The 19,670-nt window shown below is 37.6% G+C and overlaps 1 pseudogene; it reads left to right on the forward strand.

Moving 5' to 3' along the window:
* The first annotated feature begins 725 nt into the window (after positions 1-725).
* LOC101411711 (double-strand-break repair protein rad21 homolog pseudogene) lies at positions 726-11,078 on the forward strand (annotated as a pseudogene).
* Positions 11,079-19,670: the final 8,592 nt, after the last annotated feature.

Genomic DNA, 19,670 nt, shown 5'->3' on the forward strand with positions numbered 1-19,670 from the left:
AAACAATATTTTTGTACTTTTTATTGCAGCATATATACAACTCAAAATTCTTCATATTAATCATTTTATATTAGTTACAATCATTTGATATTAGTTACAATCAAAATACTGTACCACCATCATCAAAATCCCATTTTCATCACTTAAAACAGAAACTCTGCTCTCATTAGGCAATAAAATTTTTCTCCCACCCTATCCCATACTTGTTGTAAGCTGTAATTTGCTGTCTCTATAAAATTTGTTTCTTCCCTGGAAGTAAGATAAAGAAGCAACAAGATTAAGGAGTTTAAAGCAACACTATGTTAATATATTCAAGTTAATTTTTTTCTCTCACATTGATTCTCCATTATTTCTTGATGTCTAAAGCACAGTCCTCAAAGATGCCCAATTCTACCACTGTAACAGAATTCCTGCTTACAAGATTTTCTGAAGTTTGGGAGTACAGAGTCTTGCACACCATGCTATTCCTTCTGATCTACTTGGCAACCCTGATGGGCAACTTTCTCATTGTCGCAGTAACCACCCTGGATAAGAAACTTCACATCCCTATGTTCTTTTTCCTCAGAAATCTATCTGCTTTGGACATGTGTTACATTTCTGTGACAATACCCAAGGCATGTGTCATCTTCCTGCTTGATGACAGGGTGATCTCCATGGCAGGATGTGCAGCCCAGATCTTCTTTCTGCTTTGGTTTGCTTGAATAGAGCTGGTTTTGCTCACCATCATGGCCTGGGACCGCTATGTGGCCATCTGCCAGCCCCTCTACTACTCTGTGATCATGACCCCTTGGCTCTGTGTCCAGATGACACTGGCCGCCCTACTCAGTGGTGTGTTCTCTGCAGGATTCCTCACTGGAAACACCTTCCGGCTGCCCTTCTGTCAGTCCAATGTGGTCCATCAGTTCTTCTGTGACATGCATTTTCTATTGAAGCTCTCCTGCTCTGATATCTTAAGCAATGAAATTTCTCTTTTTATCTTTGCAGTTGTTATTGATGGTGGCTGCTTTGCTTTCATCACCATGTCTTATATTCGCATATTTTCTACTGTGCTTAAGTTTCCAACCAGAGGAGAGCAAGGAAAGGCCTTTTCCACCTGTGTGCCTCATATTCTTGTGGTGACCGTATTTATCAGCTCAGCTCTTGCTGTGTATATGAAGCCAACCTCCAGCTCACCCGCCTCACCCACAATTCAGGACATGATCACATCTGTGTTCTATTCTATAGTCCCTCCTTTCTTGAACCCAATTATCTACAGTCTTAGAAACAAGCAGATAAAAGAGGCTGTAAGGAAAATGATGAGCAGAAAACTGTATTTGGGAAAGCCTTAGGATAATTATTTCAAGATAATCCCATGTTGATGAGGTTATTTGCGAAATGCAAAATTAACTTTATTGCCTATTTCCAATTGTTGAGAACTTAAGTGGGTTCTAAGGAATAGTCATTTTACTGAAACTGCATAGAAACAAAACAAGCATACTTTTTTTTAGGTTTCCCTTCCAAAATTTGCACATACACTGATGCCTGAAACATCAGTGCTTAAGGCTATTTTCTAAAACTTACATGCTGAAAGATTTCTTTCTAATTATCCCTTTTAAATCTGTAGAATACTATAAAGAAATGTTATATATTAATGCTGCCTGCTATATGCAACTATAAAACAGAGAATAATGTATTTATTCATAAATTTAAAATATCCTTAGAATGTAAATAATATAAAACAGAAGGATGTGATAAAGATGTGGTTGGTAAGCTAGATTAATGATACTCTATTCTGCTTTTAATATTGACAAAAATAGATTTTCGATAACTACATTTTGCTCAAGCCAAAAAATATTGACAAACCATTTTTCAGTGGCACATTTAGAAAATTTATGATTAAGATTATTTATTAGTAGGTATTCAACTTCTTTTGACAAGAATACATAACGTTAAGTTATTTCCATTTCAATTTTTAAAATTCTGTTACATTGTTACACTATATTAAAAAATAATATGATAGACAGAAAGTTATCAGTAGAGTTTCCTATAGGTTTTTCATATATAAAGACCCATCATTCCTACAATAATGCCTGGTGTATGCACAGCAATCTCTTGTAGGTCAAAAAATAATTAGCCATTATGACAGTATGAAATTATTTTATGAACACCAAAAAAAATTATGTTTGTAAATTAATCTATTCCTCTGGGTGTGGTACCCTTTGATTGCATTAAATTCAACTGAGGGGACTTTGATTAGATTACTAATAATATTGCTCTAGGGCTTTTGATCAAACTAAGTCAGTGAGGGTAAATGCAGGTTGAGGTTGTGTTATTTGCTGGAGAAGTGTTTCATATTTTGATGTTATCTTGTTAATATCATGTTAACTACTGTGGAATTAACTTCTTTAACTTAATAGAACCTATGCTGTGAAGTCAAATTTATTTTAGTGTTAACTTGTATATTTTTATTAATATTTTATATATTTAACATACTTGTTTCTTTATGTTTAAAGTGCATTTTTAAGGCAAGATAAATTTGGGTTGAGCATGTAATCTTATGAGAAAATCTCTTCCTTTTGAATTGTGGTGTTTGACTATTTAATTAATTATAATTATAGATATGTTTAGGTTTAATTGTATCATATTGCTACTTGCTTGGCCCCATTTGTTCCTTGTTCTGTGTTTTCCCTGCTAGGTCTTCATTTTTTAATCAATTTTATTAATACATATTAATAAAACATACAATTAATCCAAAGTATACAATCAATGGTATTTGGTCTAATCACATAGTTGATGAAGTAATGAAAGAGGTTAACAGCATGAAGACAACACTTGGAGGGGAAATTGCAGACATGCGCAAAAAAATAACAGATATGATGGAAATGAACACCACAATTCAAGAAATCAAAAATACACTTGCAGCAAATATCAGCAGACTAGAAGAGGCAGAGCAGAGAATTAGTGATGTGGAAGACAGTGCATTGGAAATCAAACAGATAGTAGAAGTGGTCAATAAAAAGGTAGAAAAAATCCAGATAGGACTTAGGGACCTGAATGATAACGCAAAACGCTCAAACATACGTATTATAGGCATTCCAGAAGGAGAAGAGAATGGAAAGGGGTCAGAAGGAGTGTTGCAGGAAATAATGAATGAAAACTTCCCAAATCTACTGAAAGAGACAGATGTACATATCCAAGAAGCACAGCGCACTCCACTGGTCATAAACCCCAACAGGCCCACCCCAAGGCATATACTTGTCAAATTATCCAATGCTCAAGACAAAGAAAAAATTCTAAAAGCAGCAAGAGAAAAGAAAACCATCACATACAAGGGAAAACTCCATAAGATTAAGTGCTGATTTCTCATCTGGTATGATATAGTCAAGGTACTAAAGGAAAAAAATTTCCAACCAAGAATACTCTATCCAGCTAAACTAGCATTCAAAAATGATGGAGAGTTCAAAATATTCACAGATAAACAGAAACTGAAAGAGTATATCAACAAGAAACCTCCCCTTCAAGAAATTCTTAAGGGAATTCTGCAGGAAGAAAGGAAAAAACAGGACAGTCAGACATGGAGGAGAGTGTAAAAGCAACAAGAAAGACAAAAATAGAAGGGGAAAATAAAATAATACAAACAAAATATAACAAACACAAATCCAACCAAAATATGGCTACCATAAATAACTCTCTAAACGTAATAACACTGAATGTCAATGGATTAAACTCACCTATCAAAAGATTCAGACTGGGACACTGAATAAGGAAATACGACCCATCTATATGCTGCCTACAAGAGACACATCTTAGACCCAGAGACTCATGGAGGTTGAAAGTGAATGGCTGGAAAACAATCATACAAGCAAACAACAACCAAAAAAAGGCAGGAGTAGCTATATTAATATCAGACAAAATAGACTTTAAATGCGAAACAATTGTGAGAGACAAAGAAGGATACTATATTTTAGTGAAAGGGACAATTTGTCAAGAAGATCGAACAATCATAAATATTTATGCTCCTAACAAGGGCGCCTCTAAATATGTGAGGCAAATGCTGGAAAAACTAAGTGAAAGAATAGATGCATCTACAATTATAGTGGGGGATTTTAATACACCACTCTCAACTCTGGACAGAACATCTCAAAAGAGAATCACTAAAGAAACAAAACATTTGAACAGTATATTAGAAGAGCTGGATCTAATAGACATATATAGATCATTACACCCAAACACAGCAGGATATACATCTTTCTCAAACACACATGGAACATTCTCCAAGATTGACCATATGCTAGGCCACAAAGAAAGGCTTAATGAATTCAGAAAGATCGAAATCATACAAAACAATATCTCTGACCACAGTGGAGTCAAGCTGGAAATTTGCAAGGGACAGAGACCCAGACTTCACACGACAATCTGGAAATTAAACAGCACACTCTTAGAAAAACAGTGGGTCAAAGAGGAAATCTCAAAAGAAATCAATGACTACCTTGAAACAAATGATAATGATAACACAACATACCAAAATTTATGGGATGCAGCAAAAGCGGTACTGAGAGGGAAATTTATAGCCATAAATTCATATATCAAAAAAGAAGAAAGAGCAGAAATTGAAGAATTAACTGCACATTTGAAGGAATTAGAAAAACAACAACAAAGTAACCCAACAGGAAGAAGAAGGAAGGAAATAACAAAGATAAGAGCAGATTTAAATGAAATAGAAAATAAGAAAGCACTTGAAAAAATAAACAAGACCAAGAGCTGGTTTTTTGAGAAGATCAACAAAATTGACAAACCTTTAGCGAGACTAACAAAGAAAAAAAGAGAAAAGATGCAAATACACAAAATAAGAAATGAGAAAGGTGATATCACCACTGACCCCATAGAAATAAAGACTATCATAAGAGGATACTTTGAAAAACTATATTCCAACAAAAATGACAATTTAGAGGAAATGGACAAATTCCTAGAAATACATAAGCAGCCCATACTGACGAAAGAAGAAATTGATGATCTTAACAAACCAATCACAAGCAAAGAGATAGAAGCAGTCATTAAAAATCTCCCAACTAAGAAGAGCCCAGGGCCAGACGGCTTCACAGGTGAATTCTACAAAACATTCCGGAAAGAACTAACACCAATCCTGTTGAAACTATTCCAAAAAATCGAAACAGAAGGAACACTGCCTAATTCCTTCTATGATGCCAACATTACGCTAGTACCAAAGCCAAACAAAGACACCACAAGAAAGGAAAATTACAGACCAATTTCTCTAATGAACCTAGACGCAAAAATACTTAACAAAATACTTGCTAATCATATTCAACAACACATTAAACGAATTATACACCATGACCAAGTGGGATTTATTCCAGGTATGCAAGGATGGTTCAACATAAGAAAATCAATCAATGTAATACACCATATAAACAGATTGAGAGAAAAAAACCACATGATTATATCTATAGATGCAGAAAAGGCATTTGACAAAATACAGCACCCCTTCCTGATAAAAACACTCCAAAAGATCGGAATACAAGGAAACTTTTTGAACATGATAAAGAGTATATATGAAAAATCTAAAGCCAACATTGTTTACAATGGCGAAATCCTGAAATCCTTCCCTCTAAAATCAGGAACATGACAAGGATGCCCATTGTCTCCGCTCCTATTTAACATTGTCTTGGAAGTACTGGCTCGAGCACTGAGACAAGAACCAGATATAAAAGGCATTCAAATTGGAAGGGAAGAAGTCAAAATTTCATTATTTGCAGATGACATGATCCTATATATAGAAAACCCTGAGAGATCTACAACAAAGCTCCTAGAACTCATAAATGAGTTTAGCAAAGTCGCAGGTTATAAGATCCTTGCGCAAAAATCAGTAGCATTTCTATACACCAATAATGAGCAAGATCAGGAGGAAATCAAGAAAGAAATACCATTCACAATAGTAAATAAAAAAATCAAACACTTAGGAATAAATTTAACTAAAGAGGTAAAAAACTTATACATCGAGAACTATACAAGATTGTTCAAGGAAATCAAAGAAGACCTAAATAAATGGAAGAATATTCCCTGTTCATGGATAGGAAGACTGAATATTATTAAGATGTCTATCCTACCAAAACTGATCTACACATTCAATGCAATCCCAATAAAAATCAACACAGCCTTCTTTAAGGAACTAGAAAAACTAACTATGAAATTTATTTGGAATAAAAAGAGGCCCCGAATAGCCAAAGACATATTGAAAAAGAAAAACGAAATAGGAGGAATCACACTTCCTGACTTCAAAACATACTACAAAGCTACAGTAGTGAAAACAGCATGGTACTGGCATAAGGAGAGACACACAGACCAATGGAATCGAATTGAAAGTTCAGATATAGAACCTCATATATAAAGCCATATAATATTCGATAAAGCCACCAAACCCTCTCAACTGGGAGAGAATGGCCTATTCAACAAATGGTGCCTGGAGAACTAGATAGCCATATGTAGAAGAATGAAAGAGGATTACCATCTCACACCTTATACGAAGATCAACTCAAGATGAATCAAAGACCTAAATATAAGAGCCAAGACCATAAAGATTTTGGAAAGCAGTGTAGGGAAACATCTACAGGACCTGGTAATAGGAAATGGCTTCATGAATATCACACCAAAAGCACGAGCAGCAAAAGAACAAATAGATAAATGGGACTTCCTCAAAATTAAAGCCTTCTGCACCTCAAAGGAGTTTGTCAAGAAAGTAAAAAGGGAACCCACACAATGGGAGAAAATATTTGGCAACCATATATCTGATAAGAGACTTATAACTTGCATATATAAAGAACTCATAGATCTCGAAAACAAAAAGATGAACAACCCATTTAAAAAATGGGAAAAAGATTTAAACAGACACTTCTCCAAAGAAGAAATACAAATGGCTAAAAAGCACATGAAAAAATGCTCCAAATCCCTAGCTATCAGGGAAATGCAAATCAAAACTACAATGAGATACCATCTTACTCCCATAAGATTGGCAGCCATGAAAAAAACAGTAGAATACAAATTCTGGAGAGGATGTGAAGAAAGGGCAACACTCATCCATTGCTGGTGGGAATGCAGAAGGATCCAACCATTCTGGAGGACAGTTTGGCAGTTTCTCAAAAAATTATCCATAGATTTGCCATATGACCCAGTAATACCACTGCTGGGTATATACCCATCAGATCTGAAAACAAGGACACAAACCGATATATGTACACCAATGTTCATAGCAGCATTGTTCACCATCGCCAAAAGTTGGAATCAATCCAAAAGTCCATCAACAGATGAGTGGATCAATAAAATGTGGTATATACACACAATGGAATACTACTCAGCTGTAAGAACCAATACACTACAATCGCACGTGATAACATGGATGAACCTTGAGAATCTTATGTTGAGTGAAGCAACCCAGGCATTGAAGGACAAATACTATATGACCTCAATGATATGAAATAAGTTAACTGCCTCAGAGAGCTAGAGTCTGGAAAAGTGGCTTACTGGAAATTGGGGGGTGGAGGAAGGCTGTGAGTTAATGTCTGTAGGGGTGGAATCTGTGATGAGCTGGGGGTAAGTATGAGCACAAAGAAGGGACAAAATGGGGGCAAGGGGTTACCTTCGGGTGGGGTTTTCTGGGTTTGAGGGGGGCTGGGGATGGGAAGAGGGGTAATATGGTCCAAGAAATAGGTGGGAGGGAGGGGCAACATACAAACATGGGAGAGTGCCAGAAGTTCATTGAGAACTAAATGTTGAGTAAAACGTATCAAAGTATAAGTAGGAGGGTTACCTGGTTAGGACGCTCAGGGGGTATGGTCTGATGCGGGACGGACTCCGGAGGGAATAGCTGAAGGCTCATTTTGCCAAGGTGGGTTCTACCATTGGGTGGGGTGGACCCATATCCTGGGGAAGACTAATGCCGTCGAACAGAGAGAACTGTATCTCTCGTGAGAAAGGACGGCTCCCAGGGCATTAGATTGGCAGGCGTTGTGGGCCCTAAGGGGAGGGGAAAATGGACGTGCAATGGATGGAACAAAGGTAAATAAGGGGGCAAAAGAGGAGTTATGTGAGAGTACACAAGGATGAATATAAAACAGCTAATATTACACCAAAAACATATAGAGGACGACAGACTAATAATGAAAACCATAAGACAAAACATAGGATAACTAAAAAATTTAGAAAACTGTACAACCTAAAGTATGGACCACATAGTAAGCAGAAATGTTACCTTGTTTGAAAACTATAGTTTCGGAATCTGTACATCAGTTTCAGGAAATATGATATGAATAAGTTAAAAGATTATTGCTGTGGAAGGGAAAAGGTTTTATGGTGGATCTGGGGAAATACTGTATATTGTATATATGAATTTTGGTGATCTAAGACTCTTCTGAAGCTGACATTATGTTGGGATTCACTTTACGGGAAGTTTTGGATCACAGAGTGGTTCAACAATGGCAGCGGAGGAATACTGATATGGGATGTTATTGACAGGATATATATGGTTGATAGGGAGTTATACAGGGCATATGCCCAGGGTATATGGTAATGTCTATATATACTCATAGTGGAAACAATTAAAAACAACAGCTGGGGGGGTACTGGGCTCCTGGCTGGGGGGTCACTGTTGTGGGCCCTGGGAGAGCAGCGGCAATCCTCCAGGTGCAACGGCAAGAACCAGGAAGGAAGGAGGGCCCAACAGTGGGCTCTTGATACTAATGGCTACACTTTTGAACCTATGCACCTGCAATAAGAACAAGGCCTAGAGTAGCATTGTGCCTGGGGGTTTCCTCCTGACAGCCTTCATGTTACTCAAATGTGGCCACTCTCACAGCCAAACTCAGCGTGTACATGTGATGCATTCCCCCCAGCGTGGGACACGACACCCGGGGATGAGCCTCCCTGGCACGAGGGATCACTACCACATACCAGCTGAAGAAGGAACTAGAAAATGACCTTGAATTAAAGATTCAATGCGGAACAGCAGAATATACCTGTCTACATATAATAACATGACTTCGGGAAGCGGTTTGACCTAATGTAAGGGGGAAATGGAAAGGAGAAATGAGATTATAAGGCTGTGAGTCTCTAAAAAAGAGTCTGGAGGTTGTCAGAAGGAATACCCCTATGTACAACTGAACAGAGTCTAAGAGACAGATAAGGTAGATACAACCCCAGGTATTGGTTCTTTTGAGGGATAAAGAGACCCACGGGTTCTATGGTCATGGCAGAAGGGGTTCACTGCCATGACAGATGGCCCTTCTTTGGAGCTGGTGTTTCTGCGTGATGGAAATGGACTCAGAGGGGATCTCTTTTCACAAGACTTGCATGCTACTTTATTGGAATTGTAGTTGGTGCTGGGTTTAAGATATATGTAGGGGATTTGAATCTCTGGACTGATAATATGACACCCAGGCCCAGAGCCTCAACAGACTTCAGCTCCTACACTTTGACTTATTGGACTTACTCCACTCAGCTAACATGGAGTTGAAGAAGGTCAACTACCACAACATGGAGCCTAGAGTGTCTACAACTAGAAGCGGGAAGAGTGCATCCAGTACCCATGTGCAATCTAAGCCCTCACTTGACATAGGTGTGCAATGGACACAACCAATCCAATGTCCACAGAGAAAATGTGGAATGGGTGTGGGAACGGTAGCCATGGGGGCTGCTGGGTGTGGGGAACGGGAGGAAGAGATGAGATGTGGAGGCGTTTTCGGGACGTGGAGTTGTCCTGGATAGTGCTTCACGGACAATTATGGGACACTGTAGATCCCCCCAGGGCCCACTGGATGGAACGTGAGAGAGTCTGGGCTATGATGTGGACCATTGACTATGGGGTGCAGTGATGCTCAGAGATGAACTTACCAGGTGCAATGGATGTATCACGATGATGGGAGAGAGTGTTGCTGTGGGGGGAGTGGGGGGTGGGGGCGGTGGGGTTGAATGGGACCTCATATATTTTTTTTAATGTAATTAAAAATAATAATAAATAAATATTAAAAAAAAAATATCAATGGGAGGGATTGATTAGTCCTGATTCCATGGATTCTGTTGATCAATGCCAACTATGACTGATCAAACAACACTTGTTCCAAATGAAGAAGCATTTGCTCTGGAAGCTATTGATAATCCTGCCAAGAGGAAGAAGGATTATTGTTGGCAGTGTCAAAGAATTGGATAGAAGACAATTAGAGCCCAACTTAGTGATTATTCTGATATAATTATTACTTTGGATCTACTCCACCCACCAAGAAACTGATGATGTGGAAAGAGACTGCAGGATTGGAAACACTTCTCTTTACCTGCTCAGCATTTGCAGGATAATAGACTACTCAAGATCTTTACATGCTGCCTTACACTGCTGGTACCACAAGACCTTAGAAAAAGGAGTTAAGGAGGAGAAGTTGATAATTTAGATGAGTTCCTTAAGGAATTTGAAAATTGAGAAGTTTCCAGGGAAGAATAGCCACAGCAACATCAGCAACATGATGCTATGATGAGCCTATTTTGGAAGAACTGAGCTGCCTCCAGGAGTCAGTAATGGAAACCAGCAGAGCAAATATGGATGAGGCAGCCATGCCCCCCCCCCCCCCACCTAAAGGAGTTAAGTAAAGCCTGGGCAAGTTGACCCAGGGCCTTGATGCCTTCTCAGATGGTTGAGCAGATGGAAAGACCCCATGTCGAGCTCCTTCCAGAAATCCTCCAAAAATCTGTGAGTTAATACCAGGGCGAGAATTTCTGCCAGAAAAGAAGAAAGAAAAAGAGAAAGAAAAAGAGAAAGAGAAAGAAGATAATGAAGTTGCCTCTGGGGGTGATCAGGATCTAGAAGAGAAAAGATGGAACCAAAAAACTCAGCCAAAACTTCTTGGTCTTCAGTGAACTCTTGCTAAAGCTGGAGCTGCTATCAATTTGTTTGAGCTATGTCGAATCACAAATGGAAAAAAAACTGCAGCAAATTTCTACAACTTCTGGGTTCTTAAATAGCAGCAAACTATATTGCTGACACAGGAAGAAACATACAGTGACACCATTGCACACCTGGATCAAGAGTCCATATTATTTGAGCAGCACGGAACATTATAGCTAGTATTAATTTCACTAGTGTATACGAATTTCCCCCATATGCAGGTCACACACACAAAAACTGCAAAATTTAGATTTTTGTCTATACAATGTCTCTGCCTTTTTCTTTCATTCCCCCGCCCCCCCCCCCCCCCCCCCCCAGTATTTTAAATTTAGCAATTGCATCCTTAGGGAAGCTGCTTATTTGGTTTGTGTTCTGATGGAGAAAGTAAGTAACTCAAGGACCCAGAAGATTATTTTAACAGTTCATACAGAAAAGATATGTGTAATTTTGGTGCATGTAATAACGTTGAGTAGAGTTTAGCAATTGAAACTAATGATTTTTATCTTAGTTCTCCATTACTGCTTTGAAAAGGTAAACCTATTTTAGAAAATGTCTGACAATTTCATTTAAAAATAAAAATGAGACTTTAACAGAAAGAAATTATTATTTTTCCTATCTGTGACCAAGCAATCATCATGTTAACCATTTCCCTTAGGAGATTACCTGAAATAGCAGACTTCGTATATCATTTTGGAGTATGTTTTTAACTCGTTAATTCCATAATAAGCAAGGGTATATGTGAAAATATGCTGTAATCGATCCTTTCAGCTACAAAAAGATGTCTTACTCGGTTTAAAATATTCTATTTTGCAGATCATTCCATTTAAGGCTTCATGATGAACCTTGCTATCTTGAATTCTGTTGCTGTAGTGAGGCTCCAACATGAGCAGAGATAGACTTTTTAAGAGAAGAATGACTATAAATTGAGTTTGTAACTTTCCAGAAGTTCTGAATCAAAGTTTTGAAAATATTTTAGGATATATTTGTTTGAATATGCAGATCATAAAACTAGAAATTACCATGCCTTTTTTTTTTTCCTGCAAATAATTAAAATTTATTTGAACCTTAAATATCTGTGGAGTGGAACGTTATTGTAGGATCTAGAGAGGAGCAGAATGAAGGCGCCGGACTCGGTGTCCGTGAAGCCCCGCGGTCGCTGTCGCTCAAGTGCCCGCGCAGCAGCTGCAGCGCGCCCTGGACTGCGCCCCGAGGCTCGGCGCTGTGGGCCTGGCGGCTGGAGCTGGAGCCGCGTGGGTGCGGGGCAGGGGGGAGGCGGGGGGCGGGGGGCAGGGGAGAGGAGAGACGCGGGACCCGGGGGTCCCTTCTCGATGCGCGGCCTGGTGCGGGTAACTGCAGGACGGGGCCCGGGGCACTCGGAGGTTGCCCAGGCTGGATTCGAGCCCGGGGCTGCTCCTCGGTGCCCGCCAGAGGGCCCGACGGGGCTGCCCACCCCGGGCCTTGCCCTCGCCGTCCCTGCTCTCCAGTCCTCTTCCTTCCTTGTCGAGCCCCTGCCAAGCCTTATCCCAGCTTCCTCGATGAGACGCATCGCCTGCAGCCGGTTTAAAGAATATCAGAGGATCCAGGGGAGGGACCCCAGCATCACCTCCCCACTGGTGACTTTTTCATCAAGATATGGGAATGTATTTAGAAACTTTTCTTCATCCCTAGCAATCAACTCGGAAACCTCTTCCTGAGGGAAGCGCTCCCTAAGCCCTGGGAAGGGGGACCTTCCCGCAGGCTCCTTCAGGGAACTGCCTTAGGCTGTAGCTCACCCTTTGCCTCTTTGACCCCAGCTGTGCTCATGTGAGCCTGCGTGGGCCTTACCTGGAGGGCTGAGCTCCCCACGCAGGACGTCTGAGTCTGTAGGGATGGCTGGGGCGATGAATCTGCATTTCAAAGCAGCTCCCAGGTATCTCTGATGCTGTTGGTCCAGGGATCACACTTGGAAAAGCCCTGGCAAACTGAACCCCAGGAGGACAATTATGTTCCCAGCACCTGGCCCATTGCCTGGCACATAAACGATCCGAGGAACCAGCTTTTTTTTTTTAATGACAGGCACTGGACCGCATCTTATATCAATGTTCATTAACAGTACAGCGCCCCAGTGTGGGAGGCACTGGGCTGCAGCAGAGACCAGATAGACATGCCCTGAGGTGGGGTGTGGGTGGGGACACAGACAAATTTCCCAGTCAGTGATCCCAGTGGAGCCATAAGGAAGTGCAGGATGCTGCAAGTGACACTGGCTTGACCTGGGAGGCAAGTGTGAAGTTTAAGCTGAGGAGACCCAAAGGATGCGTGGACCCTCCTTCTCAACTCCCTCTCCTGTGAGGGCCCTTCCACCAAGAGAGTCTTGAATTCCAAGCGGTTGGTTGGTTTGATGTGGATGCTTTGGAGTCAGAACAGACCTGGATTGAATTCCTGGCCCCTCCCGTGCCCCGCTGAGCTGCCTGGAACACTTTTCTTGGCTAATATTCTAATAATTCTTGCCTGTTCTGTGGACTCAATAGGAAAGTATGTGACGGTCTTGGGTGTGTTTCAGGTGTGCAAACCTGAGCCTTGCTCTCAAGCTGTGAAGAAGACAGACCTTTCCAAAAATCCCATCCATGAACACACGTGGGAACTACAAGTGGAAGACTTACACAGGAATATTCCTTAGATGATGCTGGAACATCAGGACAACTGAAATTCTGAAGATGTTGAGCTTCCAATACCATGTGGGTTTCATGGACATCGTTCAATGTATATTTTGTAAAAGTTTCTCAGACAGGTTTGGTTCATCAAGGCATCTGTCTGTAGGATTTTTTTTTCTTTTTTAATACCAGGAAATTTCAGCAACCTCACCTCCACTGTTGCCCCTTGTTTCGAATATGTTTGCTGATAAAAAGCAGATGTTTTATTTTTTCTTTTGTGTTTGTGTTTGTTAATATTCTCCCTCTCTCTCTTCCTCACTCTCTCTCTCCCTCCCTCCCTAACACACACATTTCGTGTCACATTTTCCAAATTTTCCAAGTGTTGATAATTTTTTCCATTACTGCTGTGACCTTGCTTTATGGTGCAAAATTTGACTCTCAATCATTACCCACAGAGATTAAAGTGTCGTTAAGGGCAGGAAAACAGGCTGTGTATAAAAGGAATGACATCACGGTGGCACCATTTCTTCTCCATCAACGACTTGACTTCCATATGCAGTTTGCAAGTCAAACAGTATTTTCTAAGTACGGGCACAGGGGCTGTCTCAAAGATATAGCTCTCTTTCCATTTCCACTCAGCCATCTAAGGTCACTTTCCCGCTAGGTATGGAAAGTAATACCTGCCACGCTTCCTTCATGGAGAGATGTTGAAACATATTTGGAATTTCTTTGACGAAAGATGCCATAGAGTGGCATTAAAATCAAGACTGGGAACAACTTTCAGGACTTAACTAAACTTCTGCCTCCTAACTTTTGGTGGGACATGGCAAGGGAGCAACTTCCTAATTTAGAATTTTTATGTCTTTTTGCTAGAAGTAACTTTGGTGTTGTGGTTGTATTGAATGGTTGGCTTTTGCTCACTGCATATTACCCAGGCCTCACTTTTCTTGAGCTTGTGAATGTCAAGGGAGTCGAATTTTGTTCCACCTTTGCTACAGAGTTGTCTGGATTACTGATGTTCTACCACCAAAAATGATTTTATATGCCATTTTTCAAAAAAAAAAAAAGATCTAATGGCAACAGGATATAAATGCAGGACAGAGCAAATAAGCAAAATGCTATATAAAAAATGACTTACAGCCCCCTTTGGCAAAAATATTTAGCTCCCTAACTGTTTATAGAAAAACAAATAAAACCTAAGAAAACATCATGCCTTTTAAAAGGACACACTGATGGGAAACCATATTCCTAGATGATTTACCTTTTAAGCAGATGATGCTGTGAAAACTAATGACTTCCAATATGTACTATAAGTTTTAGCACTGATCTCTTTTTCCAGTATAGCACATTTATTCGTTTGGAATTATAAAAGCTTTGCAACAAAAATCCTCTCTGGTTTCCTATAATTTAAGTGAGGAAACAGACACAGACACACATAATCATCCAAATAATGGCTTTGTTAACAGACTAGATAGCTCAGAAATTATGTGACTATCTTTATCAAAAGTCTTAATTTTTAGGGCAAAATTACACTGAGTATCCTACCTTAAGTGTTGGCACTTCTTTTGGGACAGTAATCGCTTTTGAAACTCAGACTTCAGTGTATACTCGATACATTTTAAATTATGCAAAATATTCTAAATTTGTGAAATCTTAATTACTGTCTTAATGATTGAATTTCTTGAGAATTGTAATTATATGAAATTGCTATTGCAAATTTATTTTCTATATAAAATTCCTGTAAACCATGGATTTTCCCGCTTTGTACAAAGTGGGTGTAGATAATTGAATGTTTGATTACAGAAAGGTCATTAGTTTCTTGTTACACATTTAGTCTGATCTTTGTTGCTTATCAGGTTTAATATTGTTCTTGAAAATAGTCAATGCTAAGTTATGTTTAACTTTTCTAATAAAAGGTATAAGCTGTAAGAAAGGAATTCTTTCAGCTTTCATATATATCTGCAGAAATTTTCATTTGATCTTCATTTCTTAGTGTTAAATTATATTGTATATAATTCTTATAAAAAATAATTGTATAAGTTTCAGGGTTACAGGAAAATCCTGTAAAAAATAGTTTCCCATTATCCCCCTTACGGTTGACACTTTGCATTAGTATGGGAATTTTGTTACAATTGATGTAAAAATATTAAAATTGTACTATTACCTATGGCCCATAGTTTATATTAGGTATATATTTTTAATGCATCATCGCATTATTAACACCCTGCTGTATTTATTATAGCTAATGAAAGAACATTTGCATGCTTGCTCTATGAACTATAGTCCATTGTTTATAACAGGGTTTGTTGTGTTTTCAAACCTATGTTTTATCTATTAATTTCAAAATTTTATTTTTGTAACACATTTACAACCTAAATGTTCATTTTTAAACACATTCATATATGTATAATTCAGTATTGCTAAGTGCACTCATAGTATTATGTTATCTTTATCACCATCCATTTTCAAAGCTTTACAATTAAGCCAAATAGAAATTCTATACAAATTAAACATTAACTCCAATTATCCTCCCCCAACATAGCCCTTGGTAGGCTATGTTCTAGATTTGAACTCAATGAGCTTGCTAATTCTAATACATTGTATCAGTGAGATCATATAATATTTTCTTTCCTACATCTGGCCTACATCATTCAGAATACTAATGACTTCAAGGTTCATCCATGTTATCACATGCATTGGGACTTCGTTCCTTCTTATAGCTAATAATATTTCATTTCCTGTATATAACATATTTTAAAAATTCATTCATTGGTTGTTGGGCACATGTGTTGCATTCATCTTTGGGCAATTGTGAATAATGCCACTGTGAAGATCAGTGAGAAAATATTTGTTTGAGATCCCGTTTTCAATTACTATGGGTATATACTTTGTAGAAGAATTGCTGGATCATATGATAATTCTATACTTAGATAACTGAAGACTTGCCAAAGTGTCTTCCAATGTTGCTGCACTATTTTACATTCCCACTAGTAATGAATAAGTGTTGTCTTTTCTCCACATTCTCCCCAACATTTAAAATTTTCTCTCTTTTAGTAGTATACATTCTACTGGGAATGGAAGTATCTTGTTGTGGTTTTGATTTAAATTTCCCTAATAACTAGTGATATTGAGTATATTTACATGAGCTTTATAGTCATTTTTATAACCTCTTTGCAATAATGTCTATTCAGGACTTTTGCACATTTTTAAATTGTTTTCTGTGACTTTTTTCTGTTGAATTTTAAGATTTCTTTATATATTTTTGATGTTAAACCTTTATCAAATATGGATTTTCCATATATTTCTTCCCATTGATTAGTAGTCCTTTCAGTCTTGTGGTATGGTCCTTTGATGCATGATTGTTTATAACTTTGATGAGTTCCCATTTACCTATTTATACTCTATTCACTATGCTTTGGATGTAGAGTTTAAGAAACCAGTGGCTAACACAAGATTTGAAGATGTTTCCTTACATTATATTCCAAGAGTTTTGTAGGCCTTTTTCTTATATTTAGGTCTTTAATGTATTTTGAGTTGTTTTGGTATATGCTATTCAATGGGTATCTTCCTTCACTCTTTGCATTTGGATGTTGAATTCTCACAGCATCAGTTGCTGAATGGACTACTGTTTCCCAATTGAGTGGTCATGGGAGCCTTATCAAAAATCAATTTGCTACATATCCAGAAGAATTGAGAGCAATGGCACAAATAGATATCTGCACACCACTGTTCATAGCAGCATTATTCACAATAGCCAAAAGTTGAAAACAACCTAGGTGCCCATCAACTGATGAATGGATAAACAAATTATGGAGTATACACATGATGGAATATTATGCAGCACTAAGAAGAAATGAAGTCATGTAACATATGACAACATGGATGAACCTGGAGGACATTATGTTGAGAGAAGCAAGCCAGACACAAAAGGACAACTACTATATGACTGCCCTATTATAAACTAAATATATTATGTGAAATATAAATATACTATGTGAAATATGAATATGGGTAGAATTGCATATGTAACACCATTTTTCTTTGAAGCTGAAGAGATTTAAGTAATCATACAAAATGTTAATATCAGATTAAAAAAAACACATTATGTTAAATGGAGACCAGATACAGAGTACTGTATATTGTATGATTCCATTTATATAAAATGTAAATATAAATCAATTTATAAAGATGAAAGGAAATTAGTGGTTATATAGGTCTGTGGAAGGAATGCCAAGGCGTATGGAGTCTTGCTTTTTGGAGTAATGAAATTGTTCTAAATTTTTGAGATGATGAATATAAAACATTGTAATTATACTAAAAGCCATTGAAATATACATTTTTTATAGAATTGCCAGGATGAGTTATATATATAGATTATATACATTATACATTATAGATTATATACATTAGATTATAGATTATTAGATTATAATGTATATAGATTATATACATTATACATTATATATATAGATTATATAGTTATATATATAGTTATATACAGTGGGGGAAACAGAGAGAGATTGAGAGGTGAGGAATGTTCTTGTTTGTCTGTTTTTGGTTATTATTACTGAAATAATGAAAATGATCTAATAATGATGGAAGTGATGAACACTCAACTATGTGATTACAGCAAATACCATTGTTTATGCACTTTGGATGAATTGTATGTTTACTAATATGTATCAATAAAATAGACTTATTAAAAAATCAATTTGAAATATGTGTGAGCATCTATTTCTGAGCTCTTAATTTGATTCCATTGGTCTATACATCTATTCTTGTGCCAGTACCATGGTGTTTTCAACATTGTAGTTTTATAAAAAGCTTTAAATTCAGGAAGTTTGAGTACTACAACTTTGTTATTCTTTTTAAAGATGTTTTTCTCTATTCATGACCCCTTACAATTCCAATAAATTTGATAATTACCTTTTCCATATGCAAAGTAGACTTTGAGTGGTTATTGTAAATGAAAGATTTTTCTTCATTTCCTCCTCAGACTGCTCATTACTACTGTATAGAAACACTACTGATTTTTGCATGTTGATCATTTACTCCACCACTTTGCTGAATTTATTAGCTCTGATAATTTTATTGTAGATTCTAGGACTTCCTATATGTAGGATCACATCATCAGCAAATAGTGAAAGTTTCATTTATTCCTTTCCAATTTGGATGACTTTTATTTATTTTTCTTTTCTAAATTCTCTGGCTAGAATGTCCAGTACATTGTCGAATAATAGTGTTAAATTTTTCCGAAGAGTGAAAACAATTGACCAAAAAAAGCACTTGAAAAATGTTCAGCATCACTAGGTGTTAGGAAAATGCAGTTCAAAACTGAAATGATATACCATTTCACACTTTCTAGAATGGCCATGATTTCAAAAAAAATGAAAACTACAAGTACTGGAAAGGATATGAGACACAGGAACATTTCTTCACTGTTGAAGGGAATGTAGAATGCTGTAACCTCTGTGGAAGACAGTTCGGTGGTTCCTCAGGAGGCTGAAATAAAATTGCTGTACGATCCAGCAATCCTGTTTCTAGGAATATATTCAGAAGATCTGAAAGCAAGGTAGTAAACAGAAATTTGCACACCAATGTTCAGAGCAACATTATTCACAATTGCTGAAATATGGAAACAGCCCAAGTGTCCATCAATAAATGGATGACTATAGAAAAGGTGCCATATAAATATAACAGGATACTATTCATCTGTAAGAAGAAATGAAATTGGGATGCATATGACAACGTGGATCAGTCTTGAAGACATAATGTTGAGTGAAATAAGCCAGGCAGAAAAGACAAATATTGTATGTTCTCACTATAGGAACTAAATATGATGACTAAACTCATGGAGGTAAACTCTAGAGTATAGGTTACTAGGAAATCGAATGCAGTTTGAGAGAGGGAGCTGATGCTTAATATATGTAGAACTTTTACTAAGGTTTATTATAAAAGTGTGGAAATGTAAAGTGTGGAAATTATGGTAACACATTATAGTGAGTATGACTAACATGGCTGATTCATAAATATGATTGTGACTGAAAAGGTTAGTCTGTGATATAAATGTCAACTGAAAGGAAGCTAGAACATAATCTAGGTGATGTGAAACATAGTGA

Source organism: Dasypus novemcinctus, chromosome 22, assembly GCF_030445035.2.
Source record: "Dasypus novemcinctus isolate mDasNov1 chromosome 22, mDasNov1.1.hap2, whole genome shotgun sequence".
NCBI classification, from domain to species: Eukaryota; Metazoa; Chordata; class Mammalia; order Cingulata; family Dasypodidae; genus Dasypus; species Dasypus novemcinctus.